Here is a 14017-nt window from a genome sequence, read left to right as displayed (position 1 = left end):
GCTCATCCCCACCATCAAGTACCAATGTCAATGGAAGCAAAAGAACAAAGTGACTTTTCGTTTCCTTCTTGAAGCCTCTTGCCGTCCGTGGTTGAATGTACTCTCACTGTAGCTCTCTAACCAAAGGAGTTTTTGAATTCTGGGAAGGATCACGCGCCTCTCAGAGGTCTTCTGTGTAAATGATGCATGGGCTGGCGTCCTCTGTGGACTCCAGCCTGACTGTGGACACAAACCGCCGGCGGCCGGCTGTGTTTCTGTTGCCGCTTGTAGTTGAGCGCAGCGGTATGTATTCGGTGTGTTTGGGGAACACGATGGTGGTGCTTTGGAGTGTAGCGGCCTGTGCCGTGGCTCGAAGTGAACCTCTGACTTGTAGCTGCGCCACGCAGTTGTGAACGGCCACCACCGTCTCGCTGAAGGATGTGGCGGTCGGGACCTGGGCGCAGAACACCTGGTCACGGAAGTGTCTTTCTGAAGCGTACTTCACCGCAGAGTTGAACCTGGCGGCGGTCAAGAGACAAGAACTCATCAAACATGCTCATTCTGAGACCCACTTGGAAATCAGGTTCTGTTTAAGTTGAAAGAAATGTTATGATATGAAATAATGAAGAACGCCTGATTTCTAGATCACAAGTCAAATAAGTACATTTGTGACACTGAACATATGATCCTATACAAATGGTCGAATGTTCTACTATTGGTCTTTCTCAAATGTGACCAGAATGACCAGGTTTTTAAAACTTGTGTATATATAATCTGAAATCTAAATTAATAAGCTTTCTATTGATGTATGGTTTGACAGGATAGGACAGTATTTGGCTGAGATACAGCTATTTGGAATTTGAGGGCGTGAAGTTAAAAGGATATTTCACTCAAAAACAGACAAAATAATTGAAAAAAAAGTATTTTTGTTTCTTTGCACACATTCATTTACATCATGTCACATGGTCTATTTTAATCATATCTTTACTATCTTTCTGGACCTTAAATGTGGCATTTCCCTTTCTGTCTATGCAGGGTCAAGAAAACCATCAAAGATACCTTAATTTGTGCTGAGGAAATGTGGAAGTAATTAATGAACTATCCCTTTAATGTGAAAGAGATACAATCTAAATGCAAGACTCTTTGCCATTGTAATGTTTTTGATGCTCAATTTGAACTTTTCAGCCAAAATGCTTAAGCAACTGTAGAAATTGTAATGAAAAATGCGAAACAGAAACTGGTTTGGTCTCAGACTTTTGTATCCATCTTTAGTTTGGATGGCTCTGCGACCACAAAAATATTGAGGACTCACTTGATCTCTTTTTCTGGTTTGGGGTTAACCTCGATGCTCTCTCCGTAGACCACAGGGTACATGCGTGACTTCAGCATCTGGACCTTGAGAGTTTAGGAGCAAGTATGGCAGCTACACAAAAAACATAAAAAAAGCAATAATTAGTCATGAAGCTAGCCATTAGCTACAACCCATAATAAATATTCAAAACTTTAGGCTGAAGTACTTCTCAGTTCATGAATGCATGATGAACTAAACTGTATAATTGAATACTGGCATAGCGACTGATTACTTGCATGCAAGTGCTAGTTTTTATATCTCTTGTCATTTTGTGGTCTCTAATTCTCACATATTTTACTCTCCACTTTTCATTTGGTAGCTTTCATTATCATAAAAATAAAAACCGCTGCGTCTAATATTTGTCCTCTTATTCATCCTCTTAATATGAACTGATTGAACAGTCAACACTAATGTACTTTATAGTTCGGTCTTTTCAGACAGCGTTTGTAATCGACCATTTCAGTTTTAGATTGAAAATGTAGTCTTCATGGAGTCTGATAAACATTCAAGCAGTATCGCTTTCAGTATTATTAATATGCTATAGTATTTATTCATATTTTGAATGTTTTAGTTTTGGTAATTTAGCTGTGTGGTTTTGTCATTTTAATTTTGTATATATTTTTATTTTAGTTTTAGTAACTTTAGTACTTGTTTCATTAAGTTGTAGTTTTTTAAGATTGCATTTTCTTTCAGTTTTGCTTTTTGTTTCTTTTTAATTAGTAAAGATGTGTTTTTTTAACACTTGTAGTTTTTGTTGCTTTGGACTAGTATCGTCTGTGCGTGTGCTTGCCTGCATGCTTATATATATATATATATATATATATATATATATATATATATATATATATATATATATATATATATATATATATATATATATATATAATGTGTGTGTATGTATATATGTATGTAGATGCTCAGACAAACGGCGACAATGCAGCAGTGTGTGTGAAGCTGTGCCTCCACCTGCTCCAGTCATCAAACACACACACACCGTGTGAGCGCTCAGCACCTTCCTCGGCGTCCGGCACGTACACGCTCTGCTTCTCACTGTCTGTCTCTGACACCTCGTAAACCCAATTCCTACGCAGCGTATCATCAACCCGACTGTCATCTGACCTGACACGGGCTCTTCCTCAGCCCGAGCAGAGCTCTTTTGAACATCTAGTAAATCAAGAAAAAGTTAGCTCGCATTCTAATCTGCATTTTTTTTGCTTCGGTTCTTTTAAGAAATTTAGTTCTGACTGAACCAGTTTTGGTTCCGGCCCACACGAGGAGGTCGAAGATGTTTGTAAGCAAAACCAACCGGTACTGTGCAAACGGCCTATATCGTAGTATTCTTTTTCTATCGGTATCAGTTTACCAAATGTTCGTTTCTCGGTATAAAAGTAAACCGCTTGCTTGGTTTCATTGACTCACATTCTGTGATATTGCGATGCACTGTGTTTTTCAAGTTGGCAGAGGTTAGTCTAGCTCAGTTTAAGGCAAAAAAGTGAGTACGTGATTAGCAGCGAAATTAAAAATGCTCTTATTACTAACATATATGCTGTTTATGAGAGGTTTCTGGCATTGTGCTGCTGTCTCATGGATGAGGGCCAGGAGAAAGGGATCGTGCTTGAGCATGTGCGTCCGTGTCCATATGAGTACAAGAGAGAGTGTGCGTTAAATCCAGGACGGATACTGTGTCCACTGTGCTGTTATACAATGTGCCGCCTGCCACGCTATACACAAACCCTGTAGACTCTCAGTCATCTCAGCAGAGACATAGCTCTTCAACAGGCTCAGCCAAATACTGAGGGTAAAGAGAGTTTGACATTACAGTGCCATCATATAGACTGCTTAGGTCAGGAGGTCTGACTATTTTTCCAAGGACGGTCTATAAGAGCAAAAAGGGTAGTATACTTAAAAAATGTTATATTCAATTTCAATACGATGTTAAATGCAAGTACCATGTCAAGTAGCAAGTAGCAAGCTCTTCAGATATAGACACTGCATGGCAAAATATCTATGATCATAAAAAATGTGTGACAAGTTAACTTGCAAAAAAAAAAAAAAAAATGATTAGAGGTCTCTGGCCAGCAATGATGATGCAGTTACAAAATCTTCCAGCAGGAGCAAATGGCAGCATGCTAACTAGTCAATAGCTGGGATTCCATCCAAAGCCACGCAAAACTCACATTAAATAGTTGCCATCCAACACCATTTCAATCCAACGAGCCAAACAGAAACAGTTGTCACTTACTGATAAACTATACATTGCTAAGAAAAGTAGTAGAATCTACTGAATTGAATCATTTTATTTCCCTATAGAATAAGTTAGTTGCACCTCATGAATGTGGTTATTGCTTTCGGAGGTGGAAGACTTTTTTGATATGCTTGGAGAAAATAATCTATAATTCAATAACCACCTTAAACTTCAAAATGTGCATTAAACCAGGGTGATGGAAACATAGCTAATGCTTACTTAACCTTCACTTATATGTTGCTGTGCACAAGGTTTTAACAGTATTACTACTCTTATTGATCTGGTACTTTAACTTTTTATTGTTTTTATAAAAATTAAGAATTAACATTGATTTTTATCAAGAAATAGAAAATGAATAACACATGCATAAAATAATACTGCATCGTTTTCACTGTATAAGCTGATAGATTAATGCTGAATAAAGCTACTAAAGTTATTCAGTCAAGAGCTGAGTGATTATTTTTCCTTTTTTCCACTGTAATGTTAGAGAGGCAGAGACTCGGCGGAGTGTGATCTCTCTTCTGGATTATAAATTTTCAAAATTGCATCCTAGATGAATGTGATATTTTTGCATATAGAAATGGTTGTGAAATACGATTTGTAACTTGACATTTATATAGCTATAATAAATATTGTGTATTTTCTTTCAGTACCAAAAGTCATCTTTCAGAATTTATCCCTGAGACCATTCAGTAGCAGCTTTTGGTACCTATTCTAATGCAGTTTGAGGGGTTTGAGATGGATACAGACACAGGGCTGTACTTTATTGGTTGTTTGGGACTCTGTACTCATTTCTAGTGGCCTGAACTGCCTGACTGAATGTTTTTTCTTCACAATGATTTTTAGTCTGTAGTTTTGCTTGTAATGGTTGCCTTTGTCATGGATCTTTTTGCTTCCCTGGTCTATACCTTCACTGTGTTGTGCTTGTCATATAGTTTTGTTTTTTCTTCAAATATTGTAATTTTTTTACAATACTGGTATTTTTACAATACAATGTATATTGTAACACTTTATTTTACGGTTACACCTATTAGCTGCTTATTAGCATTCATGAATTTGTTTTAAAACATAAAGTACTAAAAACTAAAACAAGGTTTTAAAAATAAGGAATCATCACAGCATTATGTTAAAGTGATATATATGTCTGTGTGTGTGTGTGTGTGTGTGTGACTCGACCATTCTTAAGTGTCAATTTTTCAAAATTTTGAAATATTAAAACTGATAAATAAGCTTTTCTTTGATTGTATGGTTTGAGATACAATTATTTGTAAAATCTGCAATCTGAGGGTGGGAAAAAAATCTAAATATTCCTAAATTTGAAAAATCTCTACATTTGTACACAATATTTATATCCTTATACACAACTTAATATCCTTTTTTTGGCACAAATGAAAAATCAATCATTTTGACCCATGAAATGTGTTATTGCTGTTCCTACAGATAGACCCAGCGAGCTGGTTTTGTGTTCCAGGGTTACACACACATATATAAAAGGTAAAATAAATTATATCACGTATATATACAATTGCTAACAATTAATAGTGTTCTTGAATACCAAACGTACCAACAGAGTACCAGTTGTTGATAAGTTGCTTATTATCATGCCTTCCTAACGCATTCTCATAAAGCAGCGCTGCTTTGTTTCAGAGGTGCCAGTGCACCCTTCATTTTAATATCAGCAAACAGAGGTCATCAGTTTCTTATGCAACTGACTGCAACAGCTCTGCTGTTAGGCCTGCCGCACTAAAATAGATTGGAGAGATTTTTTTAATGTTATGCAAACACAACTCTCGAAATAGACCTGCAGCCACAAAATGAGAGGAAAAGACAGACATATCCTTTGGCAAACATGCATACTGCGTATAGTACACTGCACATACATGCTGGGATGAACAAACCTCTGCAAAGCGGAAGTTGCCATGGACGGAAAATACAAAGTGCAGCAAACAATGATGGCTTTGTATGCCTACGTTTTCTTTTCTACTCTGCGAGAGCATTTGGTCCTCATATACTGCATGTTGCCTGCAGGCTCCACCACTTTTGTATACATTCAAGTAATAGGATTTTGGAAACGGCATATTCTGAAGAACTGCGACGGAGGGATGTTTTGTTGACGTTGGCTCGAGAGCTTTCCAAAGTGTTAAAGACGTGCAGTTTAAAACCATAAAAAATTCATGTTGCACAAATAAAGTCATGCTGTTCTTTTCTGTTTCATCAAGTGAGACGCTTTATTGCAGCGGTGTTCCGACAAGTGGATGCATGTTTCCTGAAGAGGAGTGCCTGAGCGATCATTTATACACTCCAAAATGCCTTTAGATACTTGCTCTCAGCGGCGTGCTCGGGCAAAGCATTTATGCCGCACGACAAAGACAAATGCAGCTCAATCACGTTAACAGTCGAGCAGCGGAAACCGGAATCTTTAATAAAAGAAGCTGTTGTTTTGTTAGTGCAGAGCTGTTTTCTTAGGACAAACTTAATTTATTTGCTCTAGAAGGTGCACCTAGAAGTGTTGGAAACGGTTTATTTCTATGCTAATCTGAATCTTGTGGTTTCTCTGAAGTATTGAGACACTGCCAGGATTTCGTTACAGGTTTGACTAGATGGTCATGTCAGATGTGGACACTGTTAGTTTAGCGTGCTATGCAGTCTTTCAAAGGCAGAAATAAGACTCTGGGTTATGCTGAGGCACATGTGCGGTGCTATACTGTAACGCAAACACGCGCTCTCTAGTAATACTGTACCAGTTTGATGTATATGTGCGTGTGTGTGTCTCAGCACTGCTTGTTTGTTTGCACATGTGTGTGTGTGTGTGCTGTAAAAGGGTTGCTATGAGGAAGCTATGAGGGACAGAGATCGGTTAGAGTTACCACATTCACCAAACACAAGGTCAACTTGTTTACAGAAATTCTCTCTCTCTGGTCGCTCCTTGTCATCCCTGCTTCATTAGAGTAAGTCTCCAGAGGCACGAGCACCTGAACCCTTTCTATTTCAGGATTCTGCCCTATTACTTCTCATTATTTGTCACTGGCCTCCACACTGTCAACACTGTCTGTTTGTGTTAATGACAAACTGCATATGCACATCTATAACAGCGATTTTTTTTAAATTGAAATACTTCATCTAAGCAGTTGAAATGAGTCCACTCATAGTACGACTGAAGCCAGTTTTAAAAATCTCAACTTACATAACAACAGATATGACAGTATTTATTATTAGCATGAAATGCCTATTTTCTAAATACCCAACGATGCTGATCTTCTAATTGTACCGTAGTCCACTTAATCCCATTGCAAACCTAAATCCCAAACCAAACAAGATAATATCTGCCACTACTTCACATTTAAAGTGTAAGTTCATCTGTCAAAGGACAAAACTGATGGAAGACAACAACTGGATCTAAAACCTTTGGATGACACACAGCACATATCTCCAAAGCCACACATGAACACACAGTTCAAATGTCACGAGTGTGTGCAACACAACCATACTCAAAAATGCAAACATAATGTGTTTATCAATTTCTTTGTTTTATCCGTTCGCTCTCACTCATAGTCTTCATGCATGGATCTAAATAGTGCATATGATTTACCCGAGAAGAGCACGTTCCTGCAACAACATCCTTTTTCCGGACAACAAGCAGTACCCTAACCCTACCCCTAAAATCAGTGCACCGATTGGTTGCTCTAAAAACTGTTTCACTGCCAGCACAGGATGTTGATTGAGGAACATGGCCTTCTTGGGTCTCATTTAAGCTCTGAGGCTTCATTAGATGAATGCATACCAGTTTGCCTTCCCGGCTCTCCTTTCTGCAGTATCCTTGCAGCTCGTTTGGGGTTGAGCAGCTGCCGGAGCGCGACTCGAGAATCCCCGGTGACAGAGAGTAGAAGGGCGGACTGGGGCTTGAAGGGAGTCCTGAATCCGGACTATCAAGCAGTCCCTCCCGGTTCTTTCCTTTCAAACTCTCATCCATAGCTTGCAAATGTAAATGCCCCACCATTTCTGGAAGAGCGTAAATGTTTTAAACCAGCCGAATCGACTCCAGGAAAGACGATATGAGAGGTGTAAACCTAAAGTCCCATATCAGAGATGCAGATGGATTCCTGGTGTCCCAATAGATGCCTAAAACGAAAGTATTACAGTACATATTATATGGGAAAATGGGGCTGGATGTCTATTTTGACAATTCAAATTCACAATCAATTAACCATCAGTTTTGATTCCAATGAATAGTTTTTAGTGTCAGGTCTGGTCTCTATAATGGGGTAAGTTGTCACAGCAGATTCTGTGATTAAACTGTAATTCAAGTAAAGTAAAACGGTTCTGAAAAGCAAAACAATACATAAAAAGAAAAAAATGTTAACGGCACTGTATTTCAAACTATTGTTTGGCCACCAAAATAATAATATTTGTATACATTTATACCAATATAGTGCGTGACAACTTGCTTGAGGTTACATTTATATGAAGAACACACACAAAACCTTATATTTATTGAGACACAGCCCCTATGACAACTATCCACGGTCTACCTATTTTACTAGAAAAAGGAAAAGAAATGCCGTGATTTATTATGAGATAATTACTAAAATATCCACAACTGCCTAAATAATGGTTGTTTTAAAACCTAGTGTGCTGCCTGTCTAGACAGAAGTTCAGGTATCTCAACTAGAACGTTCAAACGCGCACATGATGCCCAAAATATCGCCTAGGTAGGCAGCTCAAAAGGTTTTTAAACACCGCCGAATATAAGCGAGTTGTATAATATAATATAAGCGAGTTGTACTTATTTAACCAAAGGACCAATGAAAAGCACATTTGATACACTTTATTATCTATCTGAACGGCACGAATGAGGAAAATGTGCCTTGAAGAGTTCTCGTTACCTTGAAATTTAGAAATCCCGCCGGTTAAAACTCCGTGAATGAAGAGCTCAGCGCATAACACAGGCAAAAAGTAAAATCCACAACAGACGCGATGACTTCTCGCGAACAGTTTCAAAAAGAGCAAGACGGTTACCGAAAACTTGCAGAGTCTCGCAATAGTCCCCAGCTCCTGGGCGCCGGTGCCGTGCGCGCGTCTCTCGCCCTTGTGGAAGCGCAGAAGTGTCTCTGGCAGCGGCGGAGCGCACACTGACCGCCAGCCTTTATGCGCCTGGAGCCACTCCAGAGTTACCAGCGCCGGCCAGCAGGGGGAGGGCTGCCTCTGACACTTCTGACCTACATTTTAGCAAAAAAAAGTTTAGCGTTTGGCAAAACGAACGCGAAGCAAACCGCGAGCATTTGTGCAAAATGCATTTCATCACTGTTTAGCATCGAATTCGGTTGCTGAAATGAAGAGTGGAGCGACCCTCTGTGATTTCTGAAGAACATTCGCGGGCTTAATTGGCCTCCGCTCCCGAGAAAGTGTATTGGGTTACTGTGGGATTAGTGTGTCACACTTTTGAAAATTAGGGCGACCAGGTTTTTGGCAGAGCTTTCGTTCTCCAATGTAATGCAATTCTGTTGAGAACCGTGAGCTTTGAGGACACTTCATTTTAAGCCAGTCAGCCTAACAGCTGAAACAGGGACGCGCCTCATGAAAGAGGGAGTGTCCCGAATAAACCGCCACTTTTAGCAGAGGACACTTGCCATCGCTTTATACCACATATGCCATTTGATAATATGTGATGACTGACGACTGACCGTAAAGAAAATAAAAAGCTAAATGCTGCACAAAGTCACGTGCTTGACTGCTATGTAGATTGCTGTTTGCGTATAAAAACATTCACTGCTCAACAGAAGTAACAGCTAAAATGCTAGCATTTTTAAAATGAACATTTAGAGTTTTTGGGATTTAAGGGATTTCATTGGATTTCTAAGGGCTTTTTTTATAAACATCGATGTGCACCGATGACATACACATGACTGAATATGCTTGTTTTTGTCTTAAAGTTAGCGGTTTTCCCTATGTCTTCCTTGATCATCGTGTATAGCATCAGTGCAACATAGCAGCGTTAATGGGGCTGCCAGCGCAGCTAATGTAAAAGATATCCGTGTCTGATTCTGTATTTTTGTGGGACAGTTGGCGACTCTAACGTCTAGCATCCTAACGAAAATACTTGCTTGTTCTGAAACTGTGCAGAAGCCATCTTGCGTGTAAGCTGTGTGAAGGAGCTCTGGCTGGTGTGTAGTTGTATTTCAGGCCTGGGTGGAGTAAGGGTGGGTACTTCCACTCTTCAAGGCATCACTACCAAACTTCAAACTTCCTAAAACACTTACGCGCACATATATGTCTGAGAGAAAAACAAAGAAAGAAGATAACAGTGCTGGCGGCGGATAAAAGCCCGGGGAGAGTTTGGCAGACGTGCTGTTTGTTTGGAGCTGAAGAAGAGTTATTCAGCGACTCTGAGAAAAGATACACGACTGGTTCGAGCACAGAAACACGTGCATACACGATCACGAAACGCGTCCAGAGGACCGATTTGAGGCTTTGATGGTTCAGCAGTTTTCTGACTTTACCTCGGCGAATTGCCAGGTATCACAGAGAAGCATTTATTACTTGAATGCAATTTCGCCAAACAAAGGTGCCTTCATGGCACGTAAGTGTTGAGTGTCAGAATACGCTCCCCAGAAACCCAGAACTCTTCCTGTCATTCACACATGGCTGCATGTAGAAATGTGCGCTTCGAACGTAGATGAAAATGGCAATCATCAAGGCCCAGGCACATTGGAAAGAGACAGGAATTGACCGCAGTTTTCAAATATGACACAACAGCAAATAAATGCGGGTGAACTTAAACATCCTTAAGTTGACTTTAAAGTTTAGTGTGTGACTGTAAAATGTCAAAAACATGCACGAAGCGTTTCATGACGAACAGTGTTATGAACGAAACCTCTTTAAAATCGTTTTTCCTCAGAAGGGAGTCTAGGTTGTATAAACGTATTTGGATGTTTTTCTGAATAATCAAAATGGTGGAAAATGTGTTGAAACAGAAGAAAAATATATTTATTAATAACCTATACGGATAATGTATTACCTGTTACCAATACAGTTCTGGAGTTATTAATAGTACGATTAATTTGCTTGAGATCATTATAACATCTCATACCTAAGCACTTTACTGTTTATGAAGTCCAGACAAATTTAAAGGCAAAGAATCACTATCATAATTATGAATAAACCCTGCTTGGATCCATAAATATGTTTTTCTTTATATTATTTTATTTAAAAAGGGCGTATTGCAACAATATACGCATATTATTCTAACCATTTAACTGTGATTTATGAGAGCTACAGATTCTGTGGACTGTTTCATGCACTACATAGTGTGTGTGTTTGCACAGAGGATCTTCCCTCACTTTGTTTTTCTCCAGTATACAAAGAGTCCACTGTATGAGAAGGATCCCTCACTCTCTCCCACTTCCTTCACACACTCAAACTCATACATTTGTCCTACGTTGTACTGACTCACTGTAGTGATTCATATTCCCTGTCTGAAATGGTGTGTTTGTAAATAGTTTTACAAATAGTGATGACCCTTTCAGACATTGTGCGGTTTTACTCCCTCCATCTCCCTCTCACGACCAGACAGACACTCCAAGTGTAGTGTGTGTGCCGGAAAGAAAGAAAAAAAAATGTTTACTGTATCAGACATGAGTGCGCTGGGAAGTGGAACACACACACACACACACACATACATACATGTCGTTGTAGAGAGCAGTCTTCACACCTGTTGGCACTGATAATACTGCAGTGAAACCTGGCAACCTCATGCGTTCGCGCACATGCACCCTGCCAAACCAGCTGTGAAGAGGACGGTCCAAGTCCAGGTGTGTGCGGGGGTTTCAGTGGTTTCTGAGCGAGAGAGTTTTGCGCGTGTACAATGCATCTTTTTAAGCTTCATGTTTGGTTTACGTTTTCGGAGGAAAAAACGCTCACCTGAGCTTCACCTTCAGTCAATCATGCACACAAATAAACCTCAGTTTTCTGGAATAGCTCCCTACATAAACATGTCTTAATGAGGCCTTCGGTGCTTTCTCAAAGAAAAAGACATACATACACACACACACATACACACACACACATACACACAAACTCTGTGGCATTGATACTAACACTGTGAGGCAACAGCGCTCCCATTCTATGCTAAATGGCATCCGTTATTATGGTCATAAAGGTTCTTGTGACTGTTTGTCATAAATTATATTTTTGACAGCTTAATTGATCATACTATTTGATGATAATTGATTAAGCATAATTACGATTGCTTCATTTTTTTCTGCCTGCTACACACTGTATATTGTGTTGCTTAAATGAAACACGGGACAAGATGAGCCACCCTTGTTTATTGGTATACATTTACATTTACATTTAGTCATTTTGCAGACGCTTTTATCCAAAGCGACTTACAATTGAGAGTACAACAGCGATTCATTTTTTTAGAGAGACAAACAGACAGTGTAAGTGCTTATAACACCCAGTCACAGGGAGTGTTCAAATTAGTACATGCCAGAAGGGAAGGAATAAACAAGGGGATAAGAAGAGAGACAGAGACAGTGAGAGTGAGAGTATTTTTTTTTTTTTTTTTTTTTTTTTTTTTTTTTTATGATGAGGTCAGGTATTGCTGAAAGATGTGAGTTTTCAGCAGTTTCTTAAAGATTGACAGAGATCCAGCATTCCGGATATGTACGGGAAGATCGTTCCACCAGCCAGGAACAGAGAACGAAAAAGTTCTGGAGAGTGATTTCGAGCCTCTTTGAGATGGTACCATGAGGCGTCGCTAGCTAGCAGATCTCAGACTTCTAGAGGGTGTGTAGATTTGTAATAGTGAGTGGAAGTAGACCGGTGCCGAGTCTGTGGTTGTTCTATATGCAAGCATCAGTGCCTTGAACTTGATGCGAGCTGCAATCGGTAGCCAATGTAAGGAGATAAAGAGAGGTGTAACATGGGTTCTCTTGGGCTCATTGAATACCAGCCGCCCGCTGCATTCTGAATCATTTGTAGAGGTTTTATTGTGTTCGATGGAAGTCCAGCCAGAAGAGCATTGCAGTAGTCCAGTCTAGAAATGACAAGGGCCTGGACAAGTAGCTGTGCAGCTTTCTCTGTTAGAAAGGGCCTGATCTTTCTGATGTTGTGTAGTGCAAACCTGCAGGATCGAGCAGTCTTTGCAATGTGATCTTTGAAGGTAAGTTGGTCATCGAGGATTACACCAAGATTTCTGACTGAGGATGATGGGGTAATTGACGAAGAACCTAGCTGGATGGTGAAGTCATGCTGTGTAGTTGGAGTGGCAGGGAATACAAGCAGCTCAGTCTTTGTCAGGTTGAGCTGTAGATGGTACTCTTGCATCCATGTCGAGATGTCCGCCAGGCAACCCGAGATCCGAGTAGCTACCGTTGGATCGCCTGGATGAAAAGAGAGGTAGAGCTGTGTGTCATCGGCGTAGCAGTGGTAGGAGAAGCCGTGAGCCTGTATGATGGGGCCTAGTGATGTAGTGTAAATGGAGAAGAGGAGGGGGACCAAGAACCGATCCCTGAGGAACCCCAGTGACCAGTTGATGTGCTGTGGATACATCTCCTCCCCAGGCCACCCTAAAAAACCTACCAGTGAGATAGGATTCGAACCAACGAAGTGGGATCCCAGAGATGCCCAGTGATGAGAGGGTAGACAGCAGGATCTGATGATTCACAGTGTCAAAAGCAGCGGATAGATCCAGCAGAATGAGAACTGATGATTTGGATTGAGCTCTTGCAGTCCGCAGGGCTTCCGTGACTGAGAGCAGCGCAGTCTCAGTTGAATGGCACACCTGAAACCTGATTGGTTATGGTCCAGTTTGTTGTTTTTCGAAAGAAACAGTGATACCTGGTTGAAAACCACTCTTTCAAGTGTTTTCGCTATGAATGGAAGAAGAGAGACTGGCCTGTAGTTATCAATAAGAGAAGTGTTTAAAGTGGGCTTTTTGAGCAGTGGGGTTACCCGAGCCTGCTTAAATGCTGTGGGGAAGGTACCTGTGAGGAGAGATGTGTTGATGATGTGCGTGAGTGCCGGCAAGACAGTGGGGAGATTGCTTGCAGGAGATGAGAGGGTATGGGGTCTAGCGGACATGTTGTTGGATGGCTGGAGAGGAGAAGTTTGGATACTTCTGTCTCAGTGAGGAGCAGAAGGAGAAAGTGGAGGAATCGGTGGTCGATGCGGTTGGTTGAGGGTTGTGCGTTGGGGGCTGAGAACTGGCTGCTGATCGCTTTTGTTTTGTTTGTAAAAATGTGGCAAAATCGTCAGGTGATATTGAGGTGGTGGGAGGTGGTGGAGGGGATAGAGCAGGGAGTTAAATGATCTGAAGAGCTTACGTGTGTCTGAAGTGTTGTTGATCTTGTTTTGGAAATATGATGATTTGGCAGTGCGGATTTCGGCAGAGAAGGAAGAAAGCAAAGTCTGATACCTGCTCAGGTCTGTCAGATCTTTAG

At 40.5% G+C, this 14017-nt stretch overlaps 1 pseudogene; it reads right to left on the bottom strand.

The window, feature by feature from the left end:
- Nucleotides 1–131: 131 nt before the first annotated feature.
- LOC122344658 lies at nt 132–8557 on the bottom strand (annotated as a pseudogene).
- Between the last annotated feature and the right edge of the window lie 5460 nt (nt 8558–14017).

The sequence above is a fragment of the Puntigrus tetrazona genome, chromosome 5, assembly GCF_018831695.1.
Source record: "Puntigrus tetrazona isolate hp1 chromosome 5, ASM1883169v1, whole genome shotgun sequence".
In the NCBI taxonomy this organism is placed as follows: domain Eukaryota; kingdom Metazoa; phylum Chordata; class Actinopteri; order Cypriniformes; family Cyprinidae; genus Puntigrus; species Puntigrus tetrazona.
The sequence above is the reverse complement of the archived record's forward strand: the minus strand, read 5'-3'. Positions and strand labels throughout refer to the sequence as shown.